This window comes from Nestor notabilis, unplaced genomic scaffold, assembly GCF_000696875.1.
Source record: "Nestor notabilis isolate BGI_N333 unplaced genomic scaffold, ASM69687v1 scaffold351, whole genome shotgun sequence".
Lineage (NCBI taxonomy): Eukaryota > Metazoa > Chordata > Aves > Psittaciformes > Psittacidae > Nestor > Nestor notabilis.
The window spans coordinates 228,380-242,889 of NW_009914913.1; positions in this window are offsets into that span (position 1 = coordinate 228,380).

Consider the following 14,510-nt stretch of genomic DNA (forward strand, 5'->3'; position numbering starts at 1 on the left):
AGGTCACAATATTTACAGTTATACTGAAGTGATATGTTTGTGTTTTCAGAAACTCGCTGTTAATTCAACACTACGAATGATAATGAAAATTAACAGAAGAGCTGATACGCTTACGGTTCCTATGGCAATCCATAACTACTAGATAGTGTGCTTGCCGTTTTACTAGTTGTGTTCACACCATTTAGTGCACAAGCAAGGATTCTTTTTATTTTTATTTTAAAGAACAGTATAGTCCTTCCCTCTTATCTCTCCTTCTTTTCCTCTTTATTGATAGGTCCCTCTGAAGTCTGCCGTGAACACTTTGGACTGGCTAAACAGTACTGGTACTCCTCACAGAGTGTTGTTCTCTCTTCTCTAGAATAAGGACTGCAAACTAGTCATCAGACAGTGCCATCATGACAGCTACTGGCTGTTTGCTTGAACCTGCTGTCAAGAGGGTGGCAGAGGGAACCGGTCTGTATTGAAAATGCGCTACCTGGAGAGGGTTCTCACCAGTAAAACATGTCCATCCAATGCTACTTATGCCATTCTCTCAGACTTGTGGCTGCATCTAACCCATTTTATTCTGGAGGAAAACTAGGTACAATTATTAAACCTAAATAAAATGTAGATATCCAATGAATATTCAATGAGATTTTTAAAAGGGAGAGAAAATAAAAGTATTGCATAAAAACATAAAACATATTAGCAGGAATTCCAAAAAGCAGGCAGAAGAGTAAACAAGTGAAAGACCTGACAGAGATCTATTGAAACAAATTATGAGAAAAGGAAAATAAAGACACAATGGCACTTGACCACTGGGATAATAGAAAAGTGTTTTAAGGGGGGTGAGGAGGGAGGGGCAGCATTTTGGTTTGCTTTGTTTTGTTTTATTTAATATACAGAAATCTTGAGCAATACTTATGCATACCCCAGCAAGCTAAGAGGAGTGAGGGATTTTAAGCTGGGCTATAAGGAAGGAGAAGTCAAATGTTTAGACCACAGGGGAGCAGCTGGAAATCAATATAGGAAAGATCTTCTGAAGTAGCTGCAAAGGAAAGATATGCAGAAAGAAAAACATTAGAGGGATGAAAGAAGACTGGATCTCATCTGTCTTTTAGGATATTAAGAACTTGGCAGAGGATTAAAACTTAACAATGGACATAAGAATAAGGAATAAACAGCTGCAAGGCCTGGCAAGTTCTTCTCCAGCAAGTATTTTCCAAAATTAACAGGAAGATATCAAACACTTTGTGCCCAGCATATCTTTGCTTTTCTTCTCAAAATAGTGCCTACCACTGTGGCAGTGCACTGCTACCCTCTGTCTTACTACTGGCCCAAGCAGCCAGAGCCCTGCAGGGAAAACCTAGCACAGCTTCTCTGGGGCAGGGGTTTCTTAAATGCGTAATGCAATAACCAGAGAGCATAAAGCCTGACAGTAACTCTGTCCTAAGAGCCAAAGGGCTGAAACTACTAAATAAACAAGCACCTTGATACTGGCAGCAATAGGTGTCAGTGAGCTGATCTTAAAAAAACTGGGAAACTTATTTTCAACAACATATTAATGCAGCAAACATTTTTCAAATGCAAGTATGCCAAAATATACGGCCTAATAAAGGACAGGCATTTTCTTAATTTAATGCTATCATATTATGACTGTACTTTTAACAGGGATTTAAAAGTTTCTGAAAGAGTCTTCACAAAACTTTAGGATGTCTTTCTTCCTTCTCCTTTCCATACATTAAGCTCTTTAAACAAAGCAAATGAGATATGCTAAGAATCTATCATCTCCACTGTAATCATTTCAACAGGATATGAAACGCTACTTCAAAAGAGAAAAGTGTTTTTTAATTTTCTCAGGAGGGGGGAAAATAAGACAGTCATTTAGTTTACCAAATAAGAAAAAGAAATTGTGTATTTGATTACAGTGCACTGTGGACTTAAAACCTAAGCAGGAGAGATCCTAGTTAGTAAACATCATCTCACTCATTCTTAAGAAGCTTAAGATGCCATCACCAAAATACTTGTCTACCAGAATAACTGAAGTAACACATACAAGTCATGCTGTAAGAAGGAATAACCCAGAAACTTGTTTTTAAATATTTAAAATCAAAGCATTTTACTGGGATGGATATTTCATAGAATCATTTAGGTTGGAAAAGACCTTGAAGATCATCAAATCCAACCATTAACTGTTAAGTCCACTACTAAACCATGCCCCTAAGCATCAAATCTACACATCTTTTAAGCACCTCCAGGGATGGCAACTGAACCACTTCCTTGAGCAGCCTGATCCAATGCTTGACAACCCTTTTGGAGAAGAATTTTTTTCCCAATATCCAGTCTAAACCTCCATGAAGCAACTTGAGGCCATTTCTTCTTGTCCTACCCAAAAGGAATAGTCTGCTCATTTGACCAGAGCGCTTAAGCAGTATGAGAAAGGCTAAGCCACTTTCATGTAACTACAAGCCATAGAACACCTTAAATAAGAAGCAACAGAGCAAACCACAACTTTACTTTCTTTCAGATAATGCAGTTACTCAGACTGGCATAGCTTTACAGTATTCTGAAACACTGAATTAGTAGTATCTGTTTGTATATGTACTCTTATTTTTTAAAAAATAAATATGCTTTTGTCATGCATTCAGCTGAACCTAAAAGGAACAGTCAGAGAGAGACTAGCATGCTTTGAAGCAGCAAAAGAAAATCACACCCAGTTGGTTTGGTCATTTTCAGTGGTACTCAGGAACAAGTGAAGAACAAAGACGTATTAGAAAGAACACTTGAAAACTGGTTGTGCTAACTGTTCCTCTTCAAAATTTGCACATCACCTAAGAAAAAAACCCAGGATTTTTCGGGGCCAATATAACTCAGTATAGACTTCAATGGCTTATTCCCCATTTTTATGTTAATGCTGTGCACCTTGAAATTACGTTTCATTCAAATGGATGAGGGGAAATCTCTATTTGAAAAACCACTTCATTACTCTGATTATCAGCTTGGAAGTTATCAAGGGTTATTGCTTCTCAACAGGAGAGCACACCCAACTTTGTATTGCCACATGGAAATGCAGCTGGCACTCAGACGCAGGTTGGATAGCTTGCAACCCTCTGCCAGTACGTCCTCACTGCTCAGCAATTGTTTCTGAGTGGACTGGGATACAGATAGATCCACTCCTTTAACACAGTGTTCAGCACATGTCTTTTCATCTACAGGTGTCTTAATGTGTATGAAATGTAAGCAAGAATTTTTAGGGTCACTGTGAGGCTTGCCTATGACTGAACTTGCTGTGCTAAAAGGTGAGATATGGTTGCACACACACTCAAGTGCGAACATACCCTAAAACACCAGTGTCTATCCTGGCACCTATGTAAGCTTTAAAATGCTAAGAAGTATTATCAGAGGCAGAAGTTCCTGGGTTACTTACAGGTCAAGGCATGATAATCAACTATTTAACATTTCTGTAAGACACTCTGTTTCATTTGAAGTAGTTAATTGCTCAAGTGAATCTCTCTGAGTAAGTGCTTGGAGTGAGCAAAACACCCTTTTAAACTTGTAGATTCACTCTTCATGACAAATAATAATTCATCTACAAGCATAAATGGCAGTCTGCACAAAATAGGTGGCTTCCACATACACTGCACGTGGCCCATTTCTCAGAGTGTAACAGCATACTTCAGCATCGCATATTCTTGATGAACAAAATCTGTGCATTGCCTGTTGTAGTTAGTCTGTACTCAGCAGGTTTCATTGTTAGAAAATAGCTCACAGAAAAGATGGAGCTCCGTTTATTTTGAGCTGTGGAATTTAAGCTATAATTGCCTAATTAGGTTTCAAAGCCCACTGACAAGCACAATGAAGCTCTATCTCCTGATACAGGCACAGAAGTGACCCCTACAAGATGTGGCAACTCAGTAGCACTGAACAATTAAGAAATGTAAGAATTTTAATGAACACATAACTGAACATTATGGTCAACTACAACAGCTGTGGTGATTTTAGGATTTATGACTTGGTATATGCTATAGCACATTTCCTACATATTCACAAGCAACTCCTACAATATACACTAGACTTCTGTAACATGAAAATGTAACCCTTTCATTCCTTTTTGAAACAAAATCTTTAAATCAAAAGCCTCAGATTTCCCATATGTAACATAGCATCCTAATTTTATCTGATTTTACATGTGCACTTCAGAAAACACAACTAAATTCAAGGACTAACTCAATAAAGTAAATTAATGCTCTAATAGCTAAACTTTGCGTGGTAAACAGACTCAAATGCAAAATACAATGTTAAGTATGTCTACTTCCATTATAGGGCATTCCAGGTCATGGAAAAATTAGTCACCTCAGTGGACAAACCACAAAACTGGTACAGAGAGCAAGAAACAGCCTAAAAGCAGCTAACAGAAATCCAAGTTAGACAGGCACTGCCCGGGTCACTTGGCTCAGGTATTCACAATTAAAAAGATCAACTTAACAGACGTTTAATTCCAAGTGGGTGCACACCAATCCCAATACCAGCCCTTCCGAATGTCAAAAGAAAAAAAAAAGTAAACTGTTACTAATTTTCCAGAGTATTCCTCTTACAGTAAGTATCAGACTTTACAGAACAGACCATGAGCCTCAAAAGCAGCCATACACTGAAAAGAAGAAAGTGGAAGAAAGAGATAGGGGTAGAGGGAGAATGAGAAAGAGAGAGGGAGGGGAGGGGGGAAAACCCAGAAGTGTTACAGTAGCCTTGCAGAAATTTTATTAGGTGAAACATGCTTCGTGATCCTTGCAATGAACAATGCTCTATGCTGTAAAGGAAGGAAAAAGAACCACATTCATTCCTGTAAATGTGACTCAGAGGAAAATTCCTTCGTATCTTAAAAATCAAACCATTAGTCTAACCTGGATGTGCATGCACAACGTGCCACTTGGCCAAGTCTCTTCACATCCTGGCATTTCTTCCCCTCCCCTGCTTCAGCAAAGTATATCTGCTCCACTGGGCCTCAAACCACCACGCACGTTTCTGGACCCCACATGATCTAAATCATCAGTTCCCATTTACTGAACACAGCACAGCACAAATCCTAAGTATTAACCTCTCAACCACTTCTGATGCAACACAGTGTGCCAGCTACGCTGGGCTTTCTGACTTAGGCTATGCAGAAGTGCCACTGGCAGTGCAATGACTAAGATCTGAGCAATGAAGGTGGTCAGGGACGAGGGACACAAGGAGGCAATAGCCCTCTGATAAAAAGGTGTGCAAAGAAAAGGCACAGGGTAGGGGGCAGGGGCAGAATGGGGGAAGTCACAGACAAGGAAACGCCAGCAGCAAGACTGCACTTCTAGATGACATCCAGTTTCACCTACAGAACTTTCACATAGCAAAGGAGTGGCAGCAGATGAGGAAGTGGCTTTATATCCCTCTTTGAACAATAAAGACTTAGAGTTTACCCGTTTTCTCCCTTCTTCTCCACTGTTTTTAACTGTGGGGAATGCAGTAAATCCTGCCTGCAGCCTAGCAAGAGGGGGAAAAAAAAACCAAACCAAAAACCTATCTTTCCAATTACGTTGGCCTGAAGACACTATTTTTATCTTCCTTACAACTCCTATTTTAAAACCTAATACACAATCCACCTCAATATATTCGTTCTGAAGACGAGAAGGAATGTCTTGTCTGCTATTCATCTTTCCCTGCTGCTATGGAAATCAACACAACAGTTTATTCACAACTGGGTGCAACTCCATTCGAATTTCAAAAACCCAGACTGACCTTACTATCCTACATGAAAGGAATCCACGGCTGTCCTTATAATAGCATCTTTCTTTCAATGAAATATCTTCTGAGAGAGGAAAAAGCAGTATCATGAAAGCAACTGTCATTTACTACTTGCATTTACCACTACTGCTGTGTCGATTTAAAGGAGCAAACAGGGAAGTATCTTCTGTGCTCTGCTACATGATTTCCAGCAGCAATGTACTATTCATCAACAACTGCGAGAAGCTGACAAAATTCAGAAAAGGAATAGCTCAGTATCCTATAAAATGGCAAACAGCACTGCAGACGAAAATAAGACAGTTCCAACTACAGAGAGAGGGGACAGGAAATACAGAACTAGATTGTTACTCTTCTGCTTTTTAATCTTATTCCTACTAAGAATCTTCACAGATTATTTATAGTTATAATGAAGTGTCTTTGGTGTGTCAAGTGCTCTACAATAATTCTACTAACAATTTAATAACTAAAAACTCTTTTTGCCATTAGGCTGTTAACATCAGAGATTGATAACAAAAGCACAGGATGATTAGATAGGGATATTTAAACCAAATGGAATTCATGCATTTATTACACACTTGGTTGCTCATCTAAAATTAGGTAACTAATCTGAATATGAATGACAGAAAACAACAAAGATAAAAAAACAATTAAAAAACAATACAGAGATAAATGCAATGAGATTTTCTCTCTTTAGCCATAAAAGCCATTTCTATTCCTGATTATAAAAACAGCCTAATGTGATTTCCTATTTGGTTTATGACTGCAGGCTGGCAGCAATGCACATCATTAATTGATCAGCAGAAAATACTTTATTTCTTTTAGTTTGCGTTTAGGCTTTGATCTTAATTTCTTTTGTGATTTCTGCCAGGATTGTTTGTCATACTTTAACAAAATCCATGAACCACAGAGGAGATGCTAAGCTTGTATCTAGGCATTTGCTTATGAATAATCTTCCTATAGTCTAATTTACATAATTTTACTGTTTAGTGGATTCTTCCCATGGAGATATATTACTGCCAGTGCAACTGTACTTAAAGTGGTATCAATGGAGTGTGCTTCTGAGAGTTACAGCTTGCATATAAAAATCTACTCTGAGCTAAAATGTGGCATGTATCAGAACACAATGCCTCAGAGGAAATGCAGCTCACAGAACATCAGGAGGAAAATCAGTTTGGCTATATTAACCTAGAGGGATGCAAAACACAAATACAAGATAGAGATTTTTAGAGCATTTCTTACAGCTTAAGAATCTGTCATTTTGGTTTGTTTATTTTTAGGCTGATACTGCATGTACAATTCTGCCTTTGGGTTTGGGATGCTTAAGAATTAAAAACTGAAACTGGTAATTAAAAATGTGTTTAGAAAGGTTTCTGTGTCAGACTGGATATACTTTGAAATGACATAATCGAGATCTTTTTTTAAGTAATTGAGGTTTTTTTTTAAGTAATTGAGATATTTAAAAACATGCTTGTTTTCAGACCTTTCAGGACAATGATCAGCTGTTAATGAGATTGTAAAATCTGAAATATTTCAGTGTCACAAGAACACTTTCCGAGCTCACTGGCCAACACTATACCTGAGCAAGGACCTATAGATTGTTTGTCCATTACTATATACTACCCTTTCTGTATTACTTTCATGCCTCACAATCTTTAAGTGTTTCATCAATACCAGGGGAACTGAGACTCAATACACACAGCAGCTAAGTCCCCCTGATTAAAATGCCAAAACCCTTTTGTTGCTCTGATTTAAATTGTTTGTGTCCCTTAATTCTTGGCCAGCCTCCAAAGGTCTTCTATATTCTTGAGAAGCTGGTTCATGCTGATCCCAAGTCAGAGCTGCCACTGAAAGGAATGGGCATTAAGGAAGAGGAAAGACACCCAGAAAAACTCCTTAAGAACCAACCAACCAACCCCACCTGCCTCCACATCTTAGAGAGACTTCCACATTCAGCAACACTTCTCAAGACTGGACAACTGCATTACCAATACTGGCAATGAGCCCAGGCAGTCAGACCCTGGACAGGGCAATGAGCTCAGGGCCCTGTCATTTTCTATCCCTGAAATAGACTACAGAAAACGCTTACTCTCCCTCGATTATGAGGGTGCAAAGTTAATTTTTTCTTATGGTTTTCATCGGCTTTGATCTAGCTCTGTATCTAATGCAAAGCAGAAAATAAGTGTGCTTTAGTTACTCATTTTGGTGCACATACAGAGAAAAAGAGTGAAAGCTGAAAGAAATGTGAGGTAAATAACTCAGATATGATTGCAGTTTGCACATTTAGAGTGTATAATTAAATATTGCAAACATACAACCATTTCCATTACAATACTAGGCTACATTCACATGGCATAATATGGACAAACCTCTTTGTTGCTTTGCTTCTGAACTGTGTCAGTGTGATGCCAAGACTGAGTTAATAACACTGACTTTTCAAGACAGTATATTCAAGACTTCAAATTTGGCAAGCAAGTTTGCCAACTCTGAAATTTTAAATACATTTCTCACATCCTTTGCAAACAGACTTCTCACTAGCAACACCACTGTAGAGGTCTAATGTTGAAGGTATGGAAAACATAGTACAAAGTTATTTATCAGCAAGTTTAGCATAACTAACATAAGAAAAGGAGTGCTGTAAATAATGAAACTCGCCACCATACTGTCCAACTGAGACCAGCTAATGGAATATATCTGATGTTTTAAGGAGCAGGTAACTTCATGTAATTTGGCAGCATGACACATATCAAGAAAAAGTTTTCAGTACTAAATGCATTCTCTGGCTCTTCAAGGCTGAAGTAAAAGTTTTAAATTAGTATTGTACAACTCCCTTCCTTTGTATTTCCTAGTGCTTGCATATTTTGTAATTTTTTTTTCATGCTTAGGTGTATTTCAGTTTTATTCACGAATTTTTCCTCACAAAGGATTTGTTCTTGTCTTTATACTAGGGAAACTCTTGGCAGGATTTTCACATTGATGGAGGTTCTCTGTTTTGAGGACAGGGGGACAACAATTCACTTTTGACAAAAGAATTTTGTTCTTTACCCCAAATAAATCTTTGTTGGAAACAAATAATGATGATAATAATAAAAAAAAAAAAAAAAAAAAAAAACATCTGAAGAAAACAGTATTTTTTAACACCTACCTGGCTCTCAGGAGATACCTCTCTGTAAAATCAGATCAAGACTATACTAGTAGCTTCACACAAAACAACCAGTCAATCTAATATTACAACAGGTATCCAGACAACTAAAGCCTAGATTTTGTGCAATCGCTTTCCCACACACACTTTATTTAAACTCCCAAATGAAGCCTTGGGGTGGGAGGAATGGGGGTAGAAGAAAGTAAACATTCATGGATAAGCTATGTAATACTTTGATATTACGATATTATCGCAAATTATTCCTAGCTCACCTCACATGGACTGCAAAACATTCTTGAAACAAACATTTAATATGCCAACCCACCTACTTAGCTATTGGTATTTCTGCAGTTGTGCTTGGCCAAGGAGGCAAGTGAAAAGCTCATGCTGATTTCAGTCATATATTTTCTGGAAAGCTAACAGAACATGGGGAAGCCTCAAGCCAGAAAGATCCAAGTCAAATACTCAGAGGAAAATTCCCAAGTATTTAATGCCAGAAAGGAACTGCCGGTTTCTAGGTAGTCAGACATATGTGCATGCCACAGCAGGGTAAGCTAGACTGCAGATTCTGAATATACTGCTTAGCCACTGGTATTGTAATAATTAGGACAAAAAAGTTCCCCCAAGTCTTTCGCAAAACGCAGGACTGAGGTCCTCGCACAGGCACATGAATGCCTTTTTCTACACCTGTAAAAATTGCATGGATAAACCAAATTGCTGATAACAGACAAAGTGACAAAGTCTAAAAGATTTGAATACTAAAATAAACTTCAGGGAGCTGTGATACAAGCTACTTTGCAAGAGTGTAGCAACCAATCTGAAAACCATGTAAAACTGAAAACTAGAACACAAGCAAGGCATAACTTCCCTAAGTACAGCCAGTACAACTAGGTACAATTTTAATAAACAAAGAAATAACCTTGAACACATCTACTTCTGCTGCTGCTCCTATGACCGCACTGCATCTTGGCTAGAGAAAAATGTTCTTGCCATTCTCAGCAACCAAGGTTTAATGTAGCTGCACAAAACCCAGTTGTGTTCATTCTGCTTGATAGATCTTCCCCATCAGCCACATAAAATGACAAAATAAAGCAATTGCCACTCTCCAGAGTTTGCTTTTATGTAAAGGTTACACTGATACTAGAAGCAAGAGCCCAAACAAATGTAAGAAACACATGTTACAGCGTAATTTTCTCTCCTCTTATTATTTCAAATGTTTAGGTTATGTTATGAAATTAACTACTTTTTTACATTCTTATTATTAGAATCTTTAAAACAAAGCTTGAAAACGTTTCCTTTTACCAATAAATTTGCTTTTTTTCTGTATATTGAAGTGTCAGAATCATTGTTTCTCTTAGTGCTCCAAATCAGCACAATATTTTGTTATTTTTTAAATAATGTTTATTATATTTTTTGCCTAGTCCTTAACTCTAGAATTCAAATTCAAAAGAATTTCAAACGAAAAATTCTATTAATGAATTATAAAGTTACAGAACTGTCTTTTTATTTTAGATTTCATGTGAGTGCATAGGATTTTTGTCCTAAAAGCAATGCACTTTGATAGAATAATAATGCAAAAAAATGCTGTACGGGTTTCTAGTTTAAAGCTGTAACAACCTAAAGATGATTAATTTTACCAAGTTATTTTAAAGTGGATGAAATTTCAAGCAGTTAAAGGCCTGGCTTTCAGGGGGGAAAGAAAAAAAAAAATGGGAAAATCTCTTTGAGAAAGTTGAAAATAAAAGTTGGAAGCTGTCAGTCTCCGGGTTCGATTGCTTTGGTTTGTAGGGTTTTTTCATTTTTCTGAGGTTAGTGAACGCTATAAGTTACGGCAAACTGCTCCTGTTTAATGCAGAAATTAATACAGAAACTTGATGTAGAGCTTCATCATGCATATACTGAAGTGTATATATATACACAGTACATTTATGTTAAATTGTACCCTTTAATAAAATACTGAAAATACTGCTGAAGGAAACATAGTACAATCCAGTCCAAAACTAAATCCTTGCTAAACCGAAATGCAATAGAAAAAAAGAACACCGAGGTGATTTCCCAGCCTTTATTTCCTAAACTGACTTTGGTTTTCTATTCTGATATGCTACTCTTAGTTAACAGATCTCACCATCATCTCCCATCTCCCTCTCAAAACTCATAATTCACTTTTTTTCCTATTATCACATATACACATAATTCCAACATATTTCTACAAAACCCATTATAGGCAGAGACACTTTCAGTAGTATTTGTTCTTCCTAGTACGTGCACATCTTTTGACAGCGCTGAATGTTTATGGATAAAGTTAAGAAAATTCTAGTCTGCTTCCTGCTAAAAAAAATAAATAAATAAAAATTTCAAACAGATCTGGAACAAAAATGTGATTTTTTTTTCTTTAGCAATATGGTACAGTATTTTCTTTCGCAATACAGTACAATATTTAGCAATACAGTACAATATCTAGCAATATAGTACAATATTTTCTTGAGCAATATAGCTTCTTTAGCAATACAGCTTCTTCGATACAGTACAATGCAAATGGAGTCTGTCACATTACAAGTCTCAAAGCACTTCACAGTCTTCAGCAAAAGCTGACAAAACTTTGTCTATTTAGGTATGACATAGAAAACAGATTTTTTTCAACCATTATCTTGTGTCTTAACATAGAAGGTGACTCTTAAAGACAGAACAGAGCAAGTTCAAGAACACAGTAACTATTCAAACTGACATTCAAAGGACTCTTGAATTCAGGACTAGAAGCTGGCGAAGTTCCCCTTCAGGGCACAAGGAATTTACTCAAAGATACTATTCCAGTATGTCTTTCGTTACACTGCTAATTGCTTACAGACAGCTCTAATAATAGAAGCAGTGTACCGAATACATACAGAAACTAATACAATTTCTGTAGCGATACCTGTGTGAAGAGCAAGAAAGGCTTTTTTTTTTTTAAATCCGGTCTATACATGTATCCACAACAACTTGCAATATCATCTCCAACATCTACAATCTGATTTTTTCAGAGGGACTTCTTTTTGTTTCATCATTCCTTGCAGAATTAGAACATTGCCAAAAAATTGCTGAAAAATTCTATAGCTTCTTAATTACTTTTTTTAAATATTTGGGTCATGAAGGTTGATAGTAAAACAGTCAGCCACTAGATTTAGAGAAATTAGAAGGAGAAACAGTCACTAGCCCCAGATACTCCAAGGTCAGTCTGTCTCTCTCTCTGTAACACAGAGCAAGTCAATATAAGACTGGGACCTGGAAGGGGAAAAATTCACATCATCCTTGTAACTCCAAATACTTTACAAGCTGATATGCAGAAGGGTTTCTTCATGTAGTAACAAAGTTCTTGCTCTGAAAAAGTAGCACTGGATATACCAGTATAAAAGTGAAAATGTCTGTGTTTGAAAAGTCACTATAACTAGCTGATTTTCCGACACATATAAGATACTTCTAAGAAAAGCTTTAAGTAACACTGAAGTTAAACATACAGACAGATCTGAGTATTGCACAGCATAACTGTTGTTATCCTGAATAATATGCTTTTACTGTCTTTGATCTGCAAGTTCAAGTGCAAACTGTTTTGCTACATCTTTGTTAAATTATCATAATCACTAGAGACCTCAATTTCAAATGAAAGACCATAAGAGTATAGATTTGTCTTTGAATGTCATCTAATATCCACTTAATTATTCACTTGCCGGAGGATATTCGCATGGTCTAATGTACCTCACACATGAACATCTGTGCTACTATTCCCAGGTCATCTAGGACATGGAAAAGTGAGTGCTGTAGCCCCAAGACTTTCGTATTATCTCATTACTTGGTAACAAATACAATACCCTTACTCTCACTTGAAGGTGGTAATAGAGAAGCATAGAAAGCATTAGGATTTCTGACGGTCTTACGATTTCTTAAAGCTGTCTATAGCAAGCATCCCATACAGAGCAGAGCTCCTCCTCATGTTCTCTGTCAAAGGAAAATGCCAGCACTACTGAGCTCTGCTGCTCCTAGCATAGTCCAGTTTGAGCCCTAAAAATTCTTTCCTTTCCATGGGACAATGTGGAGTGGTAACAGAAAACTTTGGTTCCTTCCAGCTATTCTTGGCAACATAAGAAGTATATATGCATGATGGAAAGTATGAATTGTTTTCACTTCAGTATCTGACCATGTATTTCCCATGAATGGGAAAGCAGGAGTTATACCCACTACTTATATAGCATATACCTGCAAGAAATATGTCAAATACTTTTACCTAAAAGCAGTAGTACATTTACACCACTTTCAGACTCCTTATTGTACACTATAGCAAACATTAATGAACAGAAACTTTGACAACATAGCAATTCCAGCCATCCTTACAGAACTGTGCAGCCCAGAGGTACTTATAAAGCTCACTGTTTGGAAACCATTCATTCCTACAATCACCTAACACTATCCATAGTAACATCCTAGCTTGCGACTAGAACTTTCAGGTGCAACTGAAATACAGCTAACCCACCACCACCTGCATACTTGTTTAATTATACTAAGCTAGAATTAGACAGAAAAGTAGCTGGAGAATTACCCCTGTGACAGCTTCTAAGATGCTTAGCCTGTTAGGTTTTGGGCTTTTTTAATCTTCTTGCTGCCAGGAAAGCATCTCTTTGTTTAATGAAAGTTGATAATTTTGGTAATTAAAATCAAGTAGGTGCCTTTGCAATTCTTAAAGACACTGAACAAAGCCAAAAGCTAAATGCTGTTTTCAAACAAAAACTTGAAGAGAAATTGTAGCCTCTGAGAAGGTGTAAAGACGCACACACTCTAATCTTACCAGCTGGAAATGTTATATTCCTCTTTAGAAACTAGGTCAATACTCCTTGGAAATGGAAATGTTTACTTGTATACCTTACTTTTAGTGAATACTACATAAAAGGAGATTCAAAACTGTAAAAATATGTTCAGTTTTGGGTTTTGTTGGTTTTTTTTTTTTTAATATACTAAAAAAATTCCAATTAAAAAGTATGGTCTTTTTTTAAAAAACATTCTTAGGTCAAGTGGTTTTGTGGCAGATTCCCTTCCTTGTGTTCATAGTTTTAAAATCATAGAAGTTTAACAAACTTAAACAACTCAATTTCCACAAACGTGTGTATGTAAAACACTGGTCCTTGGAGCACTTTCATCACATAAAACACATCTTCCCTAGCGACACACAAAATGGGACAACTTCCAGTTACTTACTCTATGCCCAGAATAGGTTGGTCCTACAAGCACACATTGTATGCTTCAAATAACATTCAGCTGTGCAAACAGATGTAGGGAGAGGGTACTCACACTTCACAATCAGGTTTGTACAACTATATGTCACAACTAAATGTCATTTTCAGCCCAATTTTTTTTAGCAAACAGGAAATAACATTCACCAGTTAGAACATATAGAAAAGGGCATTTACTGTGTTGCTACTTCAGCATCAGTGGTCATTTTTTTAATGAAGTAAACAAAGATAAGCTCAAGTAGGAAGAAAGAAGTCCCAACACTTATAAAGTGACAAATTCTCTTTCCTCTGCTTTCCCCACACCACTCTTTCACCTCAGTAATGGAAGATGGGGGGGGGGGGGGGAGGGACAACTAACAAGA